Genomic DNA, 22,875 nt, shown 5'->3' with positions numbered 1-22,875 from the left:
TCCCCCCTCACCACAGAGACAGAGACGTCCATCTCGATCACCATCCCGTCCATCGAAGCAGAGTCAACCATCCAGATCGCCGTCCAGACGCAGACGGGTTGCTGATTCCCCTCAAAGGAGAGATAGAGCAGCTCTGGGGACGGAAGCAGATGAGGCCCTCGTTGGTGGCCATCCACAGCGTTCTCCTCTGGATGGAGACCGTTCGGAGCGCGACCTCTTCGATACATACCCTGATCTAGTCTATGACCATCATTCTGGCCAATATCTCCTTCCAGTGGATGTCGGTTATCTTCGCCGTACGGCTTCAGATCCTTCCAGAGTGAGGCTTCACTCTCCACAGCACCGGCCCATTGAACTGGAGACCGAAGATCCATCCAGACGCCGCTCCCGTAGCAGAGACCCTTCTCCTGCCAGCCGCAGAGACAGTCCTACCAGCCGTAGGGCCAGTAGATCACCTTCAGGTTCACGCTCCCGATCCGCGTCCCCTTACCACCAGTTGGACGCCGACCAGCCTCTTTCCTTTGGTGAACCGGACGCACCTTCTCCATCGGATGACGTCCGTTCCTTCTCGGATAGAGTGATTAGGATGGCTGATGCTCTTAAGTTAGAGGTCGCCCACTCTGAAGATGTCGCACTCGATCCAGTAGAGCGTAGAATCCATGGCTGTGCCCCAGCGCCTCCCTCCCTGGCATTTTTACCTTCGTTGGAAAAGATTGCTAAAAGATCTTGGGACACTCCCGCGACGATTGCCTCGACGTCTAGGAAGATTGAGAACTTATACAGGGTTACACCATCTGGGCCCACTTGGCTATTTAACCACCCGAAGCCGAACTCAGCTATCGTAGAGGGTTCTCAAACCTCCTTCTCAGCTCGGCCCTCATCTTCCCCTATAGATAAAGAAAGCAGGAAGATAGATAGTTTGGCAAAGAAATTTTATGCCTCCGCTGCGTTGGACATTAAAATAGCTAATTACGCAGCATCTATGGGGGCATATGTCCAACTTTTGATGGAAAAGATGGACCCTGTTATTGCAGAACTCCCCGATGACAAGAGGAGACTTATGACCGCCATCAGGAACGAAGTCCACCAGGTGGGAGGCCAACAAATCATTTCAGCGCGCCATTCCACAGACTGCGCCTCAAAGATCCTTTCCGGGTCGGTGGCCCTCCGCAGGTATGCCTGGCTACGCTCTTCGGATCTCAATCCTCAGGCAAAATCCACCATTGAAGATATGCCGTTTGACAACTCCGGCTTATTTAACAAAGAGACTGATGAGAAGTTAAGCTTCAAATATAGAATGAAAACCGCCGCCAAGAAACATGGCATGTCGGCTCCTCCATCTCGACCACCTCGACAGAGATACACTGGCCAGCACTCGTGGTTCCATCACGGTCAACACCGTTACAACCAACCGGACCGTCAGTTTCAGTCCCAAGACACCCCTCAACAGGGCAGGCCATCCAGATCCCCGTCTTCTCAACAGGATCGACGGCAGTCATCTCAGGGCCGCTACCAACAGGGCTATAAAAAGAAGGATGCCAGAGGCAAGAAACGCTTTTGAAGTTTCTCAGCGCACTTCATCACCGCTGTAAATAGTCTATGGCCCTTCCTTAACAACTGGGCCTCTATTACTTCAGACTCTTGGGCCCTTAACATCGTTCGATGGGGTTATGCCCTTGAGTTTTCTGAGCTCCCTACCACCGGAGCTGTCATTTCTACTACCCCCTCGGACACCCTTCTCGACGAAGTGCGCTCTCTGTTAGATAAAGGAGCTATCGAACCCGTCCACCCATCACGGATTCGGTCCTGCTTTTTCTCTAAGTACTTTATAGTCCCTAAAAAGCCTGAAGGCCTTAGACCCATCTTGGACTTACGTGCCTTAAACTCCTTCATAGTATACAAACGTTTCAGGATGATAACTCTCGCTTCTATTCTGCCACTTTTGCAGAAGGACGCCTGGTTCGCCACCTTGGACCTGAAGGACGCCTACTTCCACATTGGCATTCGAGAAGATCACTGCAGATTCCTCGCCTTCGCCGTAGGTCAAGAATTCTTTCAATACAAAGTCCTTCCATTCGGCCTCTCGTCAGCTCCAAGGGTCTTCACGAAGTGCATGGCCCCTGTAGTCGCTCACCTACGTCAGAGGGGAATTGCGGTCTTCCCATATCTGGACGACTGGCTGTTCACGGCACCGTCAAGGCAAACCCTTCAACACCAGATAGACTTTGCACAAGGACTGTTAAAGTCATTGGGAATTCGCATCAATCTGGAAAAGTCACATCTAACTCCATCCAGACGGATCGACTTCATAGGCACGCTACTAGACTCACAGGCCGCCAAGGCTTACCTTCCACCGTCCAGATTCCTAGCTTTATCTCGGGCAATTCGAGACTGCCTCCATTCCAGACATCTACCAGCCCGTGTGGTACAAGTTGCATTGGGACATTTGGCTTCAACAACCTTTGTAACACCATGGGCAAGACTGCGCCTGAGACCAGTACAGTCTTGGTTCCTTTCCGTCTTCGATCCCGTACGGGACCGACCCGACAAGACGCTCACTATTCCAAGAAAAGTCCAAGCCTCTTTACGTTGGTGGCTCCAGCCAGACAACGTCTGCTCAGGCATGCCCTTTGCCCCACCTCAACCAGACATAACTCTTACAACAGATGCGTCTCTTCAAGGTTGGGGAGCCCATATATTAGGACTCACAGTCAAAGACAAATGGTCCCACGAAGACTCAAGCCTCCACATCAATGCTCTGGAGATGTTAGCAGTGGAAAAGGCTCTCAAAGCATTCCAAAGCTTGCTCTCCAACAAAGTGGTTCTCCTCCTGACAGACAACACCACGACCATGTACTACCTCAACAAACAAGGGGGTACGAGGTCGAAAACTCTTTTGGACATTACACTCAGAATATGGAGCTGGTGCATACAACACAGGATACTGCTTCAGTGTGTTCACCTCCCAGGAGACGAAAACGAGCTGGCAGACCAGCTAAGCAGGTCCCGGTCAACATGCCACGAGTGGATGTTACACCCGGAGGTGACTGCCCATCTCTTTCAACGATGGGGCACCCCAAAAGTAGATCTGTTTGCTTCACCCGACAATGCCCAACTGCAAACCTATTGCTCACGGGTTCGTGCAGCCGGCTCCCTGGGGGACGCCTTCCAATTTCAATGGACAAACGGTCTTCTGTACCTGTTTCCCCCCTTTCCGTTAATCACCAGAGTATTAGCAAAGATGTTGACGGATTCCACGGATGCCATTCTGATCACTCCATGGTGGCCCAGACAACCTTGGTTCGCCCCCTTGTTGCAACGAGCCCAGGACCATCTCCGACTGGACTACAGACCAGACTTGCTCTCGCTTCACAGCGGACAGATTCACCATCCCGAGATGGAATCCCTTCACTTGGTCGCATGGAGGATTCAGTCCTGAGATCACTGCCATCCAGAGTGTGAGACATCATTAGAGCAGCGCAAAGACCGTCTACTCAGAGGTCTTATGCCTATAAATGGAAGAGGTTTCTCACCTTTTTACAAACCAGTGATGTCTCTCCGTCTAATGTCTCCATTCCAGTAGTCCTGGACTTTCTTATGTCATTGAATACCGCAGGCCTCTCGTTGAGCTCCATAAAGTCTTATTTATCTGCTATTTCATCTCATTACTCATTGCAGGACAAACCATCCTTGTTTAGAGACCCTCTCATAAAAAGGTTCCTCAGAGGACTCAACAACTTACATCCACCTGTTGCAGATCCTTCCCCACAATGGAGCCTGGATACCGTTTTGGCAATTCTGATGTCCAGACCATTCGAACCTCTAGCTACCACAGATCTAAGACTCCTAACATGGAAGACAGCCTTCCTGGTAGCGATCACGTCAGCCCGTCGGGCCGGTGAACTGTGTGCTCTCCGGATGGACCAGCCCTTCCTTCGTTTTCACAAAGACAAGGTCGTCCTCCGGACGGACATTTCATTCTTACCGAAGGTGGTGTCTGCTTTCCACGTTAACCAGGACATTGTTTTGCCAACCTTAGCACCTAGCCCGTCCACGGATTCAGAGAGACGGCTTCACTCCCTGGATGTTCGCAGAGCACTGGCGTTCTATCTAGACAGAACGGCTACCACCAGACGGTCGGAGAGACTTTTTGTATGCTACTCCGAAACCAAGAAGGGACTGCCGGTTTCACCGCAGAGGTTTTCTAAGTGGATTGCCAGTACCATCCACCTCTGCTATGAACTGGCAAACAAGCCCTTACCAGGACGGGTTAGAGCCCATGTAACTAGGGCGGTAGCAGCATCCTCGGCCTTTTTAGCTGGGATTCCGCTCGAGGATGTGTGTAGGGCTGCTGTTTGGTCACAACCAATGACATTCATTAAGCACTATAGGCTGGACGCCAGGGCCAGACAAGATGCAGCCTTTGGGAGGGCAGTGTTACTTTCTGCCATACATTGAGTATTTACACTGTAAATAAATAACACAGTTGTTTGGTTTACATACTTTATTCTCTGTTTTGATTTTTCATGATTGACACTCCCTCCTCCTCTACTGTAGCTCGCTAGTCTAACCCATTTGTGTGATTCGCAGAGACCACGAAGAAGAAGGACAGGTTGCTCACCTGTAACTGTGTTTCTTCGAGTGGTCATCTGCGAATTCACACAAACCCACCCATCCGTCCCCTCAGTGTCTGCTCATTTATAACGCTTGCTGCCGCGCTGTATGCGGCTCATTCGGAACTGAAAGAGGGCGGACCGGTAGGGGTCTTATATACGGATGGGAGGGGCTACCGCCAAAAAGTTGCAAGAGGCTGCAGAAAGTTACATGACTTTCTGCCTGGAGATTCTAGAAGTTTCCGAGTTTGCTGCGCATGCGCAGAAATAACCCATTTGTGTGAATTCGCAGATGACCACTCGAAGAAACACAGTTACAGGTGAGCAACCTGTCCTTCTGTGGATTCCTCTTCAGGGCTGGTAAATATCAGCTCTTCCTCACTCCTAAACCTCTGCTATCAAGTTTCCATACCTCTATTTTGTTAACTTTGAATGGTGTTTTCGTTGGGATTGCTATTGTGGGTTTGGTTGCACTCTTTCTTGCAGATTTCTAAATAAAAACCTTCATTATATTTATTTTATTATTATTTTATTCACGTTATTTATACCCCGCCCTTCAGCCCTAATGGCTCTCAGAGCGGCTTACAATTATTTTTAATAAGACGGTTCCCTGCCCTCAGGCTTACAATCTAAAAGACACGACACAAAAGGAGCCGGGAATGGTGGTGGGAAAGGGGATAAAGTCCAGTGGTTCTTCTCTCCCTCTGATGCCTGGACCAAGGCAGATGGACTAGAGGGAGGGCTCTTCTTCTTCAGGCTAGCCCTGGTGGAGCTGGGCCAGCCTATTCTCTCCCTCACAGGCCGATGGATGACAGTTATGGAGGTAGGAGCCTCTTTCTTCAGGCTAGCCCCGATGGAGCTGGGCCAGCCTATTCTCTCCCTCACAGGCCGAAAGATGACAGTTATGGAGGGAGGAGCCTCTTTCTTTAGGCCAGCCCCGATGGAGCTGGGCCAGCTCTCCCTCATAGGCCAAAGAATGACAGTTATGGAGGGAGGAGCCTCTTTCTTCAGGCTAGCCTCAATGGAGCTGGGCCAGCCTATTCTCTCCCTCACAGGCCGAAAGATGTCAGTTATGGAGGGAGGAGCCTCTTTCTTCAGGCTAGCCCCAATGGAGCTGGGCCAGCCTATTCTCTCCCTCACAGGCTGATAGATATCAGTTATGGAGGGAGGAGCCTCTTTCTTCAGGCTAGCTCCGATGGAGCTGGGCCAGCCTATTCTCTCCCTCACAGGCCGAAGGATGACAGTTATGGAGGGAGGAGCCTCTTTCTTCAGGCTAGCCCCGATGGACTAAACCTGAAGTCCTCCTACAGTTGGTACTGGTATACATAGAAAAAACAATCCCTTAGGTTACCCAACCTCTCTCAGGCTCCCTTGAGCCAAACAATTCCTCCACAACATTAAAGGATACACTTACATAGTTGGTGGGGACCCATTTCTGGGTAACAGATGGAAAACGTCCTTAGAGTCATATGTATTTCATTTGTTGAATTATTCAAATAATGGAAGGTTTCTTCACCACCACTACTTACAATTTATACCAATTATCCTAAAGCTAGGATTAGGGCTTGGACATGTGTAATTTCCCCCATGCTATACAGCAGGATGGGGAGCCCTGGAGAGTCTGGAGGCTGCGTCTAGAATCATAGAATCGTAGAGTTGGAAGAGACCACAAGGGCCATCCAGTCCAACCCCCTGCCATGCAGGAAATCACAATCAAAGCATCCCCGACAGATGGCCATCCAGCCTCCGTTTGAAGACCTCTGAGGAAGGAGACTCCACTACACTCCGAGGGAGTTTGTTCCACTGTCTAACAGCCCTTACTGTCAGGAAGTTCTTCCTAATGTTGAGGTGGAATCTCCTTTCCTGGAGCTTGCATCCATTGTTCCCTGTCCTGTTCTCTGGAGCAGCAGAAAACAAGCTTGCTCCTTCCTCAATATGACTTCCTTTCAAATATTTACACAGGGCTATCATATCACCTCTTAAACTTATCTTCTCCAGGCTAAACATCCCCAGCTCCCTGAGTCGTTCCTCATAGGGCTTTATGGTTTCCAGACCCTTCACCATTTTAGTCACTCTCCTTTGGACACACTCCAGTTTCTCAATGTCCTTTTTGAATTATGGGGCCCAGAACTGGACACAATATTCCAGGTGGGGCCTGACCAGAGCAGAATATAGTGGCACTATAACTTCCCTTGATCTAGACACTATACTTCTATTGATGCAGCCTAAAATTGCATTGGCCTTTTTAGCTGCCACATCGCACTGTTCACTCATGTTCAACTTGTGGTCTACTTGGACTCCTAGATCCCTTTCACATGTAGTTTCATTCAGCCAGGTGTCACCCATCCTATATCTGTGCATTTTATTTTTCCACCCTAAGTGCAGTACCTTACATTTCTCCCTGTTGAAATTCATTTTGTTAGCTGTGGCCCAGCTTTCTAATCTATTCAGGTCATTTTGAATCTTGATCCTGTCCTCTGGGGTATTAGCTACTCCCCCTAATTTGGTGTCATCTGCAAATTTGATAAGTATACCCCCAATGTTGTCCTCCAAGTCATTGATAGAGATGTTGAATAGCACTGAGCCCAGGACAGAGCCCTGTGGGACCCCACTGGTCACTTCCCTCCAGGATGAAAAGGAGCCATTGCTGAGCACCCTTTGGGTTCGTCCAGTCAACCAATTACGAATCCATGTAACAGTTGCCTTGTCTAGCCCACCTTTTACAAGCTTGTTTGCAAGAATGTCATGGGAAACTTTGTCATCATGACCTCTTCAAAACATGTCTAGCTCCATATGAAAACAGGAAAATGTGAAATCCCATACATAATGCGGGGGTGTCATGTACGTTAACACATCAAAACGTGTCTTATTTCCAAAATGATAGGCACTTAGTGACTTGCGTTCACTGTTAGAAGAAATGATGGTTCATTGGTTCCAATATCTAATATTCTGAGAGGCAGAAAGTACATATTTTTCTTATTTCACTTCTTTCCACAACAACATAAACCTGTCACAGGTACTCCATCAGCTTTCCTAGTACTTTGTGTGTTGTGATGATTTTTTAAAAAATATAATAAATAAATAACATAATATTATAATAAATAATAATAATATAAATAAACACATTAGTAACTTAAATGTGTCATGAATTCAAAGATATATAGCCATGCTAGTCTTTAGAATCAGTATATGGAGAGATCGTGTAGCACCTTTGAGATTAACCAAAAGAAAGTGGCAGCATGAGCTTTTGTGGACTTCAGTCTACTTCTTCTCCACCAAATGCATCTGAGGATGTAGACTATAAAAGTTCATGCTGCCAATTTCTTTCTTTCAGTTAGTCTCAGAGGTGCTACTGTAGCGGGTGAACCCCAAATCCACGAACCTGAAGGCCCGTGGCCTGCCGGTGGACAAGCAGAGTCAAGGAGACTGAACTGGCTAGGATAAAAAAACGCTTTATTCTCTGCGCAGGGCAGCAGCACGCACACACACAGCAAGGTGGGCGTTATCAAAACTGCAGCCCCGAGGGCCTCTTGCCATCCTCTTTTATGCCCTTCTAACTCTACTTTTCCTAGCGTAAGTCAATCACAAAAGCGAAACAGCATTATGTCCTACATTGTCTTTTTGGCATTACATTTGCTTGGCATTACATTTGCTTGCTTGCTTGGAATGTACAGAGAGATAACTGTAAGATACATACTCGGCTAAGCTAGGCTCTTCAAGGCCGCTGGTTAAACACAGGCCATTGTATTCAGAGCCCTCCAGAGGAAGGAGGGGGTGATTATGTGAGTGTGTTTGCTACCGCCACACACAGAAAGAAAGAGTGGGGGCCAGCATAGCCCATTTGCACTTTACTCTGTAGGCTCAATCTATGGGCCTTCTGTAACTATTGATTCTTTTGCAAAGCAAAGTACAGAAGCAAGAAAGCATTATTATTATTGTGTCCCTCTCACTACAAGATCTATGTATAAAATGTAGCACAAAAGTGTATGAAGTATTGATTGCTTTTCATAAACCAAAGTATTGCTTAAAATAAAATGTTTTAATAATAATAGTTCCTTAGACTTACTAGAGGAAAAACAATGAAAGAAATTAAGCCATGTGGCCAGGCTGTGCACATTTGGGCTGCCTTGGGAGAAACTGGTGCAGACACTGGAATTTTGAACCGTTTTTGGAAAAAGTGGGTTTGAGCTACTTTTTCCTGCCCATCTGTTTCACCTCTTAATTTAATTTCCCCAAATAATGGAATATTTCCCTCTTACATTTCAGGCGATGCATTTCAAATATGTTATTAGATCATTAATATTCCTAAATCTATATTTGCCTCTCCTTCTTTCTCTTCTTCCTCTTCTTCTTACTTCCATCATCTGATTCCTGTCTTAAGTCATCTCTGTATCTTCTTCTTTTTCTCTTCCATCATATTCCTAAAGCAGTAGTAAGTACATTTCTGTACCGCTTATCAGTGCACTTAAGTACCCCAAGTAGTTTAAAATGTGTAAGTCAATTTCCCACAAGCTGGATACTTATTTTAGCAATTTCGGAAGGATGCCAGGCTGAGTTGATCCTGAATCCCTGCCTGAGATTGAAGTCACACCCTTCAGGTTTATGAGTGTGTGGCTGCTGTAAAGGCATTTAACCACTGCGTCACAAGGGCTCTTCAGAAATTCTTCTTTTTGTCTTGTATTTCTTAAGAAACTCTGTTTTTTGTACTGTATTCACAAAAATCTTCTTCACTTGAAAATCAAGCAAAGTTTCTTTCTAGTTTCTCCAATCTAAATATAATAATATTTTGTTTTAGTTTATCTGTCAAGAAACTTCTTTTCTTAGAATCCAGGCAAGAATTTCCTTTAAAATTATTGCCGATCTATCTCCTGTCTTAATTCTATTTTGATAATGTTGCTGTAAAACATCATCATATATTACTTTCTTGACAACTTGTTAACAACTTGTGTTTTGTCCCAAGAACAATACTATGGACTGTGTGTGTAGTAAGGTCTCTGGCACTCGGGAACACAGCCAGAACAAAAGACTTGTCCACAAATTTCTTAAGTTTCCAAAAGCTTTACTGGTTATAACACAAAAAACACAAAACTGATCTCCTTATTTCTCAAGTCCTTCCTAAATACCTTGCTCTTTTGGTGGATTCTATCTTTCTTCTTTTGAGGACTTTCTCTTTACTCTTCTGTGGACTTATCTTTTTTCTTTTGTGGACTTATCTTTGTCAAAGGAAAATATTCTCTCCAGGTCTGACTTGGCTGAAATCTTACTACACACTGAAACTAGCTAGAGGGAGACAGTAAGAGACCCTGGGATTTCCCACAATCCTTGTCTTTCTTAAGCTGTAGATCTCTATTTTCCCTCCTAAACTGATACACAGAAAGTCTAATATAATATCAACTAAATATATGTCTCAAGAGCATCAAAGATGCTCTGGAGGCATGACACTCCCCACCAAAACTCTTAATGAGTTTTCCATATAACTTTATATTAACTTTAAATACTAACACTGGTATGCTTTACATTTCAATAAACACATATTAAAGTCCAAGTCTCTAAATAACATTGTCATTGCAAAGAAAGACCAAGTCTGCTATTGATCTATCAAATGTCTTTCTGCCTGTTTCTTTGGCTATTCTAACGTTAACTTTTCCATCGTTGCTTGGGATTGCTTTCTCGATGACTCCGAGTGGCCAGCTATTTCTTGGAACTTCTTTTTCTTTTAACAGTACAATGTCTCCAGTTTTTAAATTGGGCTGGTTGTCCAACCATTTCGTCCGCTTTTGTAAGAGTGGTAGGTATTCTTGATGCCATCTTTTCCAGAAAGCATTGACTAGTACTTGACTCTGCTTCCAATGATTCTTGTAAACCACTTGGAGATCTGATACTCTTGCAGGATCTGTCCATTCTGCAGTTTTGAATGTAAGCAGTGTGGCTGGTGACAGTACAAATGGATTCTCTGCGTCTGTAGACACTGGCACAAGTGGGTGGCTGTTGACGATGAAAGATACTTCTGCCATAAGTGTGACCAATACTTCATGTGTTAGGTAGTTCGCCTTTGACAGCAATGAGTTTAAAATTCTTCTAGAAATGTCTATCATACGCTCCCATTCTCCACCTCTGGTTTTATGAGTAGAAATTGTCCATGGACCAAAAACATCTATGCCTATGTTAGTGAATGGTGGCCCCATATTTAACCTATCCTGAGGCAAGTCAGCCATTTTCTGATGACTGCACTTTCCTCTCTGTTTCTTGCAAGTCACACAATGCCGTATAACTTTGTTGACTAACCTTTTTAAACCAACTATCCAGAAACCGGCTTCTCGCACCGCTCCTTCTGTGAAATGTCTGCCTTGATGTTGTTTTCTTTCATGATAATGCTGAACAAGTAGCATTGACACATGATGCTTAGCAGGAAGTATGATGGGATACTTCTCAGGATTTTCTATTTCAGCTTTAGACAGTCGGCACTCTACTCTGAGTAAACTGTTGTCTTTAAAGGTAAGACTTAAAGGTTGCATAGAACTGGTTTTAGGCATTGGTCTTCCTTGTTTTGCACAAGTTATTTCTTACTGGTAGTTTTCAGCTTGTACAGTCTGGAAAACTATTAACTCTGCCTTCTCTCTGTCTTTAACAGATGTAGCTTCCTTATCACGAAAACGTAGGAAATGAATAAGTCTTGCTAGACCTGCGATCATAAGGGTTCATGATGAAAATCTAGAGAATCGATGCAAACCCAGTGTCTTAGCCTTAGGGATGTTTGATGCCAAGACTGTTATAGAGAGTCTAACTTCTTTATCTGTGTCTGGATCTTGCAACTCATAAGTTTCTGTTGTGGAACTTATATAGTCTGGGTCTAGCAAAAATGAAGGAGCGTGTAGCAAGCTTGAATCTTGAAGTTTGCCTGCTGGAATGGCTCTGGATCCCTGGTCGGCAGGATTGAGGTCTGTGGGTATGCGAAAAGGTAATGGGGCAGTCCTGTTACCTTTGTCATCTTGCTGGCAGTGCTGTTCCATGCTGCTCAGGAACTGCTTGTCTTCAATGGATGGGGCGAGTTGTTCATCATGGAAGGTGGTCCGGAAGAGTGTAGACTCGAAGTTAGTGGTGTCCAGGTGGTGTATACGGATGTGAGCAGAACATTCCTCTGGCTGAGAGGGACGACCTCTGTCCACTAGTGTTGTCGCAAAGATCTTTATTCTTGTTGGTATTCTTTTGCGATTCAAACAGACTGGACCTATGATGGCCCAACCTAAAGACATCTCTTGAGCAAAAGGTGTTCCTGCTGGGCCTGTCACTTGCCACTTGATATGCAATAAATCTGGACAGTCTGTACCTATTAGTAATAGGATTTCTGCCTCAGGATCTAACTCTGGAATCTTGTGTGCTATTTATTTTAAGTGAGGATGGTGAAGAGCAATTGCTTTGGTTGGAATCTGGTCCTTGTTTTTGGGGATGGACTTACACTCCATTAGCATAGGCAGCACAAATCTTTCGCCATTGTGCAATGTTTCCACTGTGAAGCCTGAGGTGCTCCTCCCCACCATAACTTGGTTTCCTGTGCAAGTTGTCATGACATATTCTATCTCTTGAGTCTGGACATCAAAGAGGTCAAAGAATTCTGGAGCTGCTAATGAAGTATCACTTTGTGTGTCTAAGACAATGTACATCTTCCTGGAGGCTTCAGGGTGCTCATTTGGGAACACCTTGGCCAGGCATATTGGATGGCATGATCGCACTTTACCTGGTTCTTGACATAGAGCTGTACAACTGGTACCTGCTGTCTTGACTTCTGAAGAAGTTACTGTCTCTGGTTGAGGTGTTGTTGGCTCAGCAGTTGTTTTTTCCTGCTTTCGTGGTGGTTGGACTCGATGCAACACTGTGCAGTGTCTAGTACTGTTGCATTCTAGACATTTTACCTTTTCATTACAGTCTTTGGCTCTGTTCTCTTTAGATGTGCAGCACTTGAAGCATATCTCGTGTTCCTTTAACAAGGCAATGCGGTCATCATAGGGTTTTTTGCGAAATTCTTTACAGCCACTGATAAGGTGAGGTGCCTTGTGTATTGGACACAAGGATTCAGTTGTTGATTTGGAATCCACTGTAGACTTGGAGAATGAAGTGTCAGTTTTCTTGACTGAGATGGTTTGCTTGGGTCTAGGTGCTTCAGATGGACTCTTTTCAGTTTTGAGACCCTGGTAAAGATCAAAAAGCCCTGTCTGAGGGTCATTTCTCATATGAGCCATGGTGGCAACAAAGTTCACTAAGTGTGAGAAGGGTGGATATATTTGGCTGTGCTGTCTTTTATACTCAAAGACTTCCTGACCCCACTTTTCCCTAAGTTGGAATGGGAGCTTTTTTACAATGTTGGCTTGTGACATATGTTGGTCTAAGGAAATGAGACCAGGTAACTGCGGATTATTTTTAGCATTCTGTAGCTCTTGTAAAAGGTCTAAAAGGTCCCACAACTTCTTGCTGTCTGTCATTGTGAGCTGAGGGAAGTCCTTTAATCTACATAGAAGAGAGGTCTCAATCTGAGCTGCACTTCCATATCTCTGGTCCAATCTGTCCCATGCAGCTTGTAAGGCTGCCGAAGGGTCTGCTATGTGAGCAGCATAAACTCTTTTTACCTGTTCTGAAGATGAAGGGCCGAGCCATGCCATTAGCAAACTCAGTTCTTCCTTTACAGATAATCCCATATCTTCCATGGCTCCTTGGAAGATGGCTTCCAGAGGATGTAGTCTTTAGGTTTTTCTGAGAATTTTTGAACACCTTTGTCTGTTAAGTCTCTCCTTGGGTTCCTTGTTATAGTTGTGAAGTATGGATCTGGCACATTTTGCAAATGTGGCTTTGTGCTGAGGAAGCATGGATTGGTTGCTGTTGGTAACCCAGGTTAGTAGGAACAGTGGTGCTAACCAGGTATGTGACGGGTTTTCTTTGTCTGTTGAAGGACTGGCTCTGGTACAGCACTGAGGCAGGCACTGAGGTTACTGCTGAGGTACTAAATGTGGTGGTTCTGCTGGCTGAACAAAGGGTGCAGCAGCTGGCATTAGAAGTGTCTTGGGCTGAAACTCCTTTGCCTTGGGGTCCAGTTGTTGACCAGCCAAATAGGAAGTCACCTTCTGTCTAGGGTCTTCTTCTTCCAGGTTAGACAGGTCAGATGCCAGTGATTTTTCTTTGAGACCTTGCTCCAAGATCCGAGCCTTCTCATTCAGCTGTTCTGACTTTGCTATTTGCTCCAAGGTTTCCAATTCAGCTTTCATTCTAGCTTGTTCTATTTCGAGTTCTTGTTTTCTTTTGGTCTGTTCCATTACGAGTCCTTGCTTCTTTTTGGAAAATTCTGCCTGTTTTGCAGCTGCTGCTGCCTCAGCCTTTGCTTGGAGAGCTATCATCTCCAGCTCTGCTCCTACAGACCTTCGTGAGGAGCCACTACTACGGGAAGTGGTTTTGGAACTCCTAGTCTTGTGGGAATGCCGGAATGAAGTCACTTCTGAAGATGCCAAGCTTGGTGCTTTGCTTGTTTGAGGCTTTATTTCTTTTTTTGAGCCTCTGGGAGAGGTTGACAGTTTTTCCTCTGTTACGATGGCTGTCTCTGGTGACTGTTGAGATTCAGCTTGGTTTTTTTCCCATTGCTGAATTTGGTCATCTAGACTTTGAACAGCTTTGTTGAAGTCTCCTTCTTCAAGCTCTGATTGATCCTGTATTTCTGCCTTCTTGTTTAAGGCTCCTGGAGTATTTATACGGCTTAGCAGCTGGAAGATGCGCTCTAACAGTGCATTCCAGCTTGCAAAGTGGTGCATCATATTTTCTTTCAGTTCAAATGTTCCATCAATGCTTAATGCCTGTTGGCTTGTCTTCATGTCTTCTTGCAAAGCTGACAAGACATTTTTCTCTTTTCCTGAAGAGAAGCTAACTCTTCTTTTATATTTTGTTCCATCTTTGCAGTGAGTTTCCTAGTTCTCACTGATTTGGTTCTTGAATCTGCAATTTCAGTTTGAATAAGCTCTTCAGGTTCCATGTTCTGCTGTTGCAGTATTAAGACTCTCCTGCAAGGGGCGCTCTGCAGCCTTCAGAATGAGGACTGAGCTATGGCTGCCTGACTGCTTCCAGGATTTCCCGCCCTTTTTAGCTCTCTTGCAAATGCAGACTGCTTAGGCCTTTTGCATGCAAAGTCTTTGTAATTGCAACAGTTTGCACAGACCTGGGTTGCTTGGAATGCACACGAAGGGTTGCAAAGGGCTTTAATTGCTCTGGCCTTTGCTATCTAGGCTTCCAAACTGTAGGCTAGGAAAACTCCCCTTCTTGGCTGGCTCTGTTAGCAGAGCTTTCTTTATCTGGACCTGGGAAAGAGATTTCCTTTGACTTTCTTTTGACTGGACTTGGGAGAGAGATTTCCTTTGACTAGCTCTGTTAGCAGAGCTTTTTTTATCTGGACCTGGGAAAGAGTTTTCCTTTGACTGTTTTGTCCCAAGAGCAATACTATGGACTTTGTGTGTAGTAAGGCCTCTGGCTCTCGGGAACACAGCCAGAACAAAAGACATGTCCACAAATTTCTTAAGTTTCCAAAAGCTTTACTGGTTATAACACAAAAAACACGAAACTGATCTCCTTTTTTCTCAATAGTCCTTCCTAAATACCTTGCTCTCTTGGTGGATTCTATCTTTCTTCTTTTGAGGACTTTCTCTTTACTCTTCTGTGGACTTATCTTTTTTCTTTTGTGGACTTATCTTTTTCTTATTTTACATTATAATAGAACAGAGAAAAAGAAAAAAAAAAGAAGAAGAATTATCCAATGAAAAAACATAATCTAAAGAACCTATTCTATTCAGTCCCTTTCCCCAATGCTCATATTCTATTCATATATACGCTCTTTCAAAGGAAAATATTCTCTCCAGGTCTGACTTGGCTGAAATCTTACTACACACTGAAACTAGCTAGAGGGAGACAGTAAGAGACCCTGGGATTTCCCACAATCCTTGTCTTTCTTAAGCTGTAGATCTCTATTTTCCCTCCTAAACTAATACACAGAAAGTCTAATATAATATCAACTAAATATATGTCTCAAGAGCATCAAAGATGCTCTGGAGGCATGACAACTTGAAATATCACTTCTTGAAGGTTTTTCTGTTTTGCCAGTATATAATTAATTAGGTATGCGTTGAGATTGTCCGCACTGGCAAAAAAAAAAGCAGTTTAATTCCGTTTCAAGTTTATATGATACATGAGGCCAAAACGGTAAAACCTGGGCAAAGCAACGCTTGGAGGCAAACAACCAGAGCAAAATAAAGGCATTTTACTTCGCTGTTATATGGAAAGTGCACATTATTGCACCAGTGTATAAATAGCATAATGCGGGAATGTGAGACAGCCTAAGTAGGTTAAGTAAGTGGTTTGGAGCATGCACCCTGGATGCAGCGAGATGCAATCACTGGGACCATTGCATGCCATATGGTGCTTTTCTTTTGTTGTATATATAAGCTTATGAGTGGCCAGATGCACCATTGAGCCATTGCAGCAGCAAGCCGTCACCCCATGAAGCAAAAATACGACAAACATGGCAGGTTGCCAATAATGCAATGGATGTAATAAAAACATATACAAACTGGCCAGTCCAACAGAGGGGCATGGGGTGAAGCGGGGGAAGGGGCATGTATGGTGGGGCCTCGATGATTGTGCTTTGCCAATGTGTCTCTGGGCACACTTATGCACTATACAGGTGGAATATTGTTCATGCAACTGTATGGCTGGTCACAGGGGCCTCCAGTGGGATGGCAGCTGAGAGGGAAAAGGGAAGTAATTGGCAGTCACAGGTGATGGTGCACATGCATGGGAGGAGATGAAAATAATAAGCAGTGTGACTTGACACTGCGTGGTGTAGACTCCTCATTGGTATTTGGCCCTCCTTGGGAGTGGACCATGTGGCTACTGGGGGTTCCAGTTGAATTGGGAAAATCCAGGAATGGTCCAGTTTTTCCTCTCAGTCTACTTAGCCCCTTTGTCTATTTCCATCTCCAATTCTGCATTATACCTAAGTGTGAATTTTGCCCAAGCATAGATAGTTGGTGATTTAGCAACCAAAACTGAGGAATTCTATGTATGCTATTTGAGCATTCATAACTAAAATTTGTTCTAGAAATTAGAAAGCTATAAAACTGGTCCTTAATGGGAGCACCTCCATATCCAGTGAAGGTCAAGCACCAAATTTTCTGTCCAGTGACCACAAGTTTGAAGAATATCAGTGTTGTGTTTATTTAGCTTCCTTTTACTGGGCTTTATTCCCCACTTTCTCTTAACAGTTCAGGATGGTGAAACACCACAAAAACGTAGACTCTGTCTTTCATAAAATACAGATTTCTGAGCATGTTATTTTGAGATCAATTAGTTCAGTCATCATCTTCATGTACTTTGTGATTTCCACTAGGCATGTCATGAATCATATTGACAGGAAACTGCAATATATCCCTCATCTGTAACTTAGTGTTGATGTATGCAAATCGCCTTGTTATTTAAAACTGCTGCCCTTTGTCCACAATTTTGGATTTTTCTTTTCTTAGCAGTGAATTTAGTCCATATAACATAATCAAAAATAGTGTATCTTTCTATTTATTTATTTATTTATTTATTTATTTATATTTATACATACACACTCACACTAAAAGTTTGTTTCAATGTAATTTCTTACTAGGGTTATATAATCAATCTGCTAATGGCCAAACTTACAAATTACAAAGATTTCGATACGTTGATGTACACCTGTACTGTGGAGTTTGATTTCATGGAAAACGAGGTAATGAACCTCCATTGATAATAATAAAAAAAATTCTTTCATTTTGTTTTCCAATTTCGTGGTTTTACTAGAAGTGTGGAAAATAATTTGTAGCTGCATTGCTGTTTGGTTACACAAACAAAAATACAAGATTCTTAACACTGCCCAATATCTCTAGTTGCCTATTAGCACAGTAAAAATGCTCTCTGGCTTAAAGAGTATAACAGAATGACTAGAAAACAACTTGGAACTGCTTTATTTAAGTTCTTATCATAGACTTTATTTTATGTTCTTAAGCAGTGACAATAAACTCTAAAATCGTGGAAAATAAAATTCAGATTAGTAATAAAATATTAAATAGTTATAGCAACATGAAGACAAATATTAATATGTTTTGTACTTTGGGTTTAAGCTTTTGAGTTTGCCTTCATCTGTCAATGAAGTCTCGTAATGATCCATGTCAGCAGTGATGATAATTTTTGGCAAGTCTCTGTGAAAATGTTCCAGCTTACTGCACTAAGAAAAACTTGTTAAAACTCACTTTCCCAGTTTTAGCTTCATGGTTATTTTTGCTTGAGGTTATTTTAGGCCTAACAGTCTACATATCCAATTTCAATATAAGAATTGTGCATAGTCCTTTCCAAACAAAGGAGCATATTTTAACCACTTCCACTGCTTTCTATTATTTTGTTCTACTAGGGGTCTCTCTGATAAAAAAAATGTACCAAGTGACATTTCAGATGCTTAAGGGCATGATCAAAAATCAGAGGTGTATAGAGAATTCAGAGAATTCCACTGGGTCAGTAGAACACTTTCTTCTTCGTGGTCTCTGTGAATCATACAAATGGGTTGTACTGCGCCTGCGCAGTTAAGCTCACAATCTTCTGGAATCACTGGGCAAAGTTCACTTTGCAACTTTTTGGCGGTACCTCCACCCATCCCATATAAGTCCCCTGCCTTCACACTTTTTCTCCAGTTCCTTTTTTCCGCTGCTTTAGAAGCTTGAGCAACCTCGCTTGTGAATTGCTTCAGTATACTCTGATCTGTTATTTGACCTTGGACTAGTTTTTGACTGTTCTTCACTCTTCTGCGATGTTGACCTTGATCTGACCAGTTGGTTTGTGTGACTTCGGCTTGGACTTCAATTCGGATAAGATGGCTCCTCCATTCAAAGCTTGAGACACGTGCGGTGGTAAGATTCCTGAGAAGGATAACCATACCACTTGCCTCCTTTGCCTCTGTGAGAGGCACAGTCCTAAGTCTTTTGCTCAGTGCCAGTCACTCACTCCCTAGGCCAGAAAAAAACAACACGAGGTACGCTTAAAGGCTGCTTTGTAGCCTCAAGAGATCACCCAGTCAACTTCAGCCCCTCCACCTTTGGCTGCTGGAGGCAAGGCTGTCCAGGGCACTTCTGGGTCTGCCTCAAAACAGCCTGCTGCAGCTACAGTTTCAGCTACACTCCTTAGCCTGGGCTGTGATTATGAGTCCGAAGGAGCTCGGCCGAAAGCCAAGAGCTCTAGACACCACACCGAACCTGAAGAACCATGGCCTAAAGACAAGGACAATTGAAAGTCCGCTAAGAAATCCAAACATGTCGCCGGCTCCAAGGGTGGTTCAGACTCCAAGAAGGATGAGGGTCCTAAGAAGGACAACGATGGCTCCAAATCTTCCTCCAAATGGAAGCAATCGGGTGCCAAAGACCCTTCTCCTCAGCATTCGCACTCTAACAAGGCATATTCCGGCCCATTGGGTTTGGGAGACCATCGGCCTCTTCAATCTCCTCACCAAACGACTGCCAAGTCTATCGAGGATCTTGACATCCGAGTCCTCTCAGATCCTGACTTCCGTTCTGAAGATGAATTGCTGATCCTGAATCCGCACCCACTCTCTCTGCCTCAGGCTTGTCGCTCTACAACTCTGGTTCTGACCCGTCCACTCCAACGCCAATCTGAATACATCTACGACAGCGGAACCGACACTTACTACTTACCAGTAGATCATGAAGTAGCTCGTTGACGGATTGCTCATCAAACTTCTTCCTTGGCAGTGTCAGTCTTGACTCCACCGGCTGTTTCAGTCCCAACATCAACACCAGCGGCACCAAGGAAACCCAGACTGGCTCCTGTGTTGGCGAATCAGGTTCAGGCCACCTAAACAAGGGATCGGTTGCCCACGCTTGTCATCCTCCTCCATGAGGACACCGACGATGACGATTCTGTTCGTGCTACTTCTCATTCTTCCCATGCTGGGGCTGAAGACTTGGAGGTCAAGGCAGTTAACTCCCCTCATGAGCTGTCCCGTCCCGGTGCTTCTTCTCCAACAGATTATGTCTGCTCCGCTACTCATGTGGTTTGTATGGGGAGAGCGTTGGATCTTGAGGTCACCCATCTAGATGATGAAGCTGCAGACCTGATACAAAGGCGCATCCATGGGAAGGTTCCCACCCCTCCTTCCATCCCATTTCTTCCATCTCTGGAGTGCATACTGAAAGGCTCTTGGGAGACTCTAGCATCCATACCCCAGGTCTCCAAGAATTTTGAGAGCCTATATAGGATCACGCCTTCTCAGTCCTCATAGCTACTCTCCCACCCCAAACAAAATTCGGCGATTGTAGAGGGCTCATAGCACGCTTTCACCCCCAAGACATCAACCTCCCCTGCTGAACGAGAGGCCAATAAGGTAGACGGCCTTGTTAAAAAGAGCTATGCTTCTTCTGTCCTCGGTATTAAGGTGGCCAACTACAACGCTTGTATAGGGGCATACATCCAGTATTTAATGGAATGTTTCTCCCCCATCATCCAAGACTTGACAGAATAGAGACAGCTGTTAGTTAATGAAATCAGCGAGTGGCTTATAACCTCGGTCAGACACTCTACTGACTGCTCAGCCAAGTCCATCGCTGCTTCCATTGCTCTCAGGAGACATTACTGGCTTCGTGCCTCAGACCTCAATACCAACGCGAAGGCTACGATCGAGGATATGCACTTCGACGATGCCAGCCTTTTCAATAAGGAGGCCAATGGTCGCTTGAATTTCAAGTATCACATGAAAGCTGTGGCAAGGAAGCACGGTATGTCCTCCACACCCCAATCTTCCTCCTGCAGGCACTTTGGAGGACAGCGCCAGTGGTGCAGACAGGGTCAGCGTCCCTTTCAGCAGGACCTCCAGTACCAACAACAGCACCACCAGAGGCAGCGCTATCCTTCTCAGTCATCGTCTTCCGGCTGTTGCCAGGCTCCGTCTCAGTATTGAAAAAATTACCAAAAGCAAGACTCTGAGGAGGCCAATAAGAGTGCTCCGTCACTCCCACCTCATTCTTAAATATTCTGAGGCCCTTTTTCAACACCTGGGCCACCCTGACTTCTGAGTCCTGGGTTCTGGACATTGTCTGTAGGGGCTATGCCCTCGAGTTTGAAGAGCTCCCGCCCACTAGAGCTGTAATTTCCACTCCTCCCTCAGACACCCTTCTCGATGAAGTACGCTCTCTTTTGGCAAAGGGTGCAATCTCACCACTAGACCCCTCTCAATCTCCCAGATGTTTCTTTTCGAGATATTTCACAGTGCCCAAAACCGATGGCAGTCTCAGACTGGACCTCCATATGTTAAACACTTATTTGATTTACCGTCACTTCCATATGGTAACTCTTAACTCTATTTTGCCCCTATTGTACCAGGGCTTGTGGTTCTCCACGATCGACTTGAAGGATGCTTACTTCCATGTGGCAATTTGAGAAAGTCACCGGAGGTTCCTGACCTCGGCACTGAGATGTTTCAATACAATGTCCTTCCCTTCGGTCTCTCCATGGCTCCGAGAGTCTTCACAAAATGCATGGCGCCAGTCGTAGCCTACCTCCACCAGAGAGGGACCAGAATCTTCCCTTTCCTAGACAACTGGCTCTTTGCCGCCTCCTCCAAGGCGAACTACAGTCGGATCTCACATTCACCCTTTTGCTTCTCTTGTCTCTTGGGCTCTTGGTGAACTTAGACAAGTCTCATCTTCATCTCACTCCACCAGACAAATCAGGTTCATCAGTACCATTCTCGACTCTGAAGAGTGTATTGCCTGTCTGCCTCCAGACTGATTTCAAGCCCTTTGCATCACAGTCTGGTCCTGCCTCGCTCACAGAAGGGTAAGGGCTCGAGATGTTCAGGTGGCTCTGGGACATATGGCCTCCACGACCTTTGTGACCGATTTTGGCAGCTCCAGTCCTGGTTTCTGTCACTCTTCAACCTGATGACAGACCCTCCGTCCAAATGGCTCATGGTACCGAGGCCAGTCACCCACTCGCTCTACTGGTGGCCCAACTCCGAGAACGTCTGTGCCGGCATGCCCTTCTTGCCTCCTCAACCGCAGATCACACTGACCACAGACGCCTCCATGGAGGGTTAGGGAGCCCACACCTTGGACCTAATGATCAAGGACAAGTGGTCCAAATACGAACGAACTCTCCACATCAACACTCTCAAGATGCTTGCTGTCCAAAAGGCCCTGAAGGCATTCGAGAAAAGCTTGCGGGACAAGGTAGTACTTCTGTTGACGGACAACACCACGGTGATGTATTACCTCAACAAGCAAGGAGGCATCAAATCCTGGACTTAGCTTGAGATCACACTTCGCATTTGGGAATGGTGCATCCCGAGACAAATCTTCCTCCAAGCAGTCCATTTGCCAGGAGGAGAAAACGATCTGGCCGATCAGCTCAGCAGATTGCAGCGACTTGTCACGAATGGATACTCCATCCTGAGAAGGTGGCCAACCTCTTCAATCAGTGGGGGAACACTGCAGATCGACCTCTTTGTAACAGCCTTGAGCACCCAGTGCTCCCGGTTCTGTTCTTGGTCACGGACAAGAAACTCTCTCGGACACACATTCCTGTTCGCCTGGTTGAGACAGATGCTGTATGCATTCCCTCCCTTCCCACTGATCACCAGGGTGGTGTCCAAGATGACAGCGGACCGCTTGGATTCCATCCTGATTACTCCTTGGTGGCCAAGACAGCCTTGATTTCCGTCCCTGCTCCACCTATCTCAGAGAAAGTTTCTCCGACTTGAGTACCGTCCCGACCTGCTCAGTCTCCAGGATGGTCGAGTTCGACATCCGGACATCAACAGCCTGCCGCTGGTGGCCTGGAGTCTCTGTCCCTAGAGAAATTTCCTCCCTTGATACAGACAGTGTTCCTTGCTGGCCAGAAGCAGGCTACAAAGAAATCCTACGCTTCCAAATGGAAGACGTTTGCTGATTTTCTTGCTGCAAAGGACCTCCTCCCATCACAGGTGTCGACATCGACGGTGCTGGAGTTGCTGATGTCCTTGTTGGATTCTGGGCTATGCCTTAATTCCATCAAATGCTACCTCTCTGCCATCTGCTCCCATTATCAGTTTGAGGGCAGGCCTTCCTTCTTCAAAGATTCTCTTGTGAAGAGTTTCCTGAAAGGTTGTAATAACCTGCATCATCCAGTGTCGATACCAACGCCATCCTGGAGCTTGGACACTGTGCTGTCTTGT

Source organism: Sceloporus occidentalis, unplaced genomic scaffold (assembly GCF_023333645.1).
Source record: "Sceloporus occidentalis isolate IW3139 unplaced genomic scaffold, rSceOcc1.0.p SCAF_7, whole genome shotgun sequence".
NCBI lineage: Eukaryota > Metazoa > Chordata > Lepidosauria > Squamata > Phrynosomatidae > Sceloporus > Sceloporus occidentalis.
The sequence above is the reverse complement of the archived record's forward strand: the minus strand, read 5'-3'. Positions refer to the sequence as shown.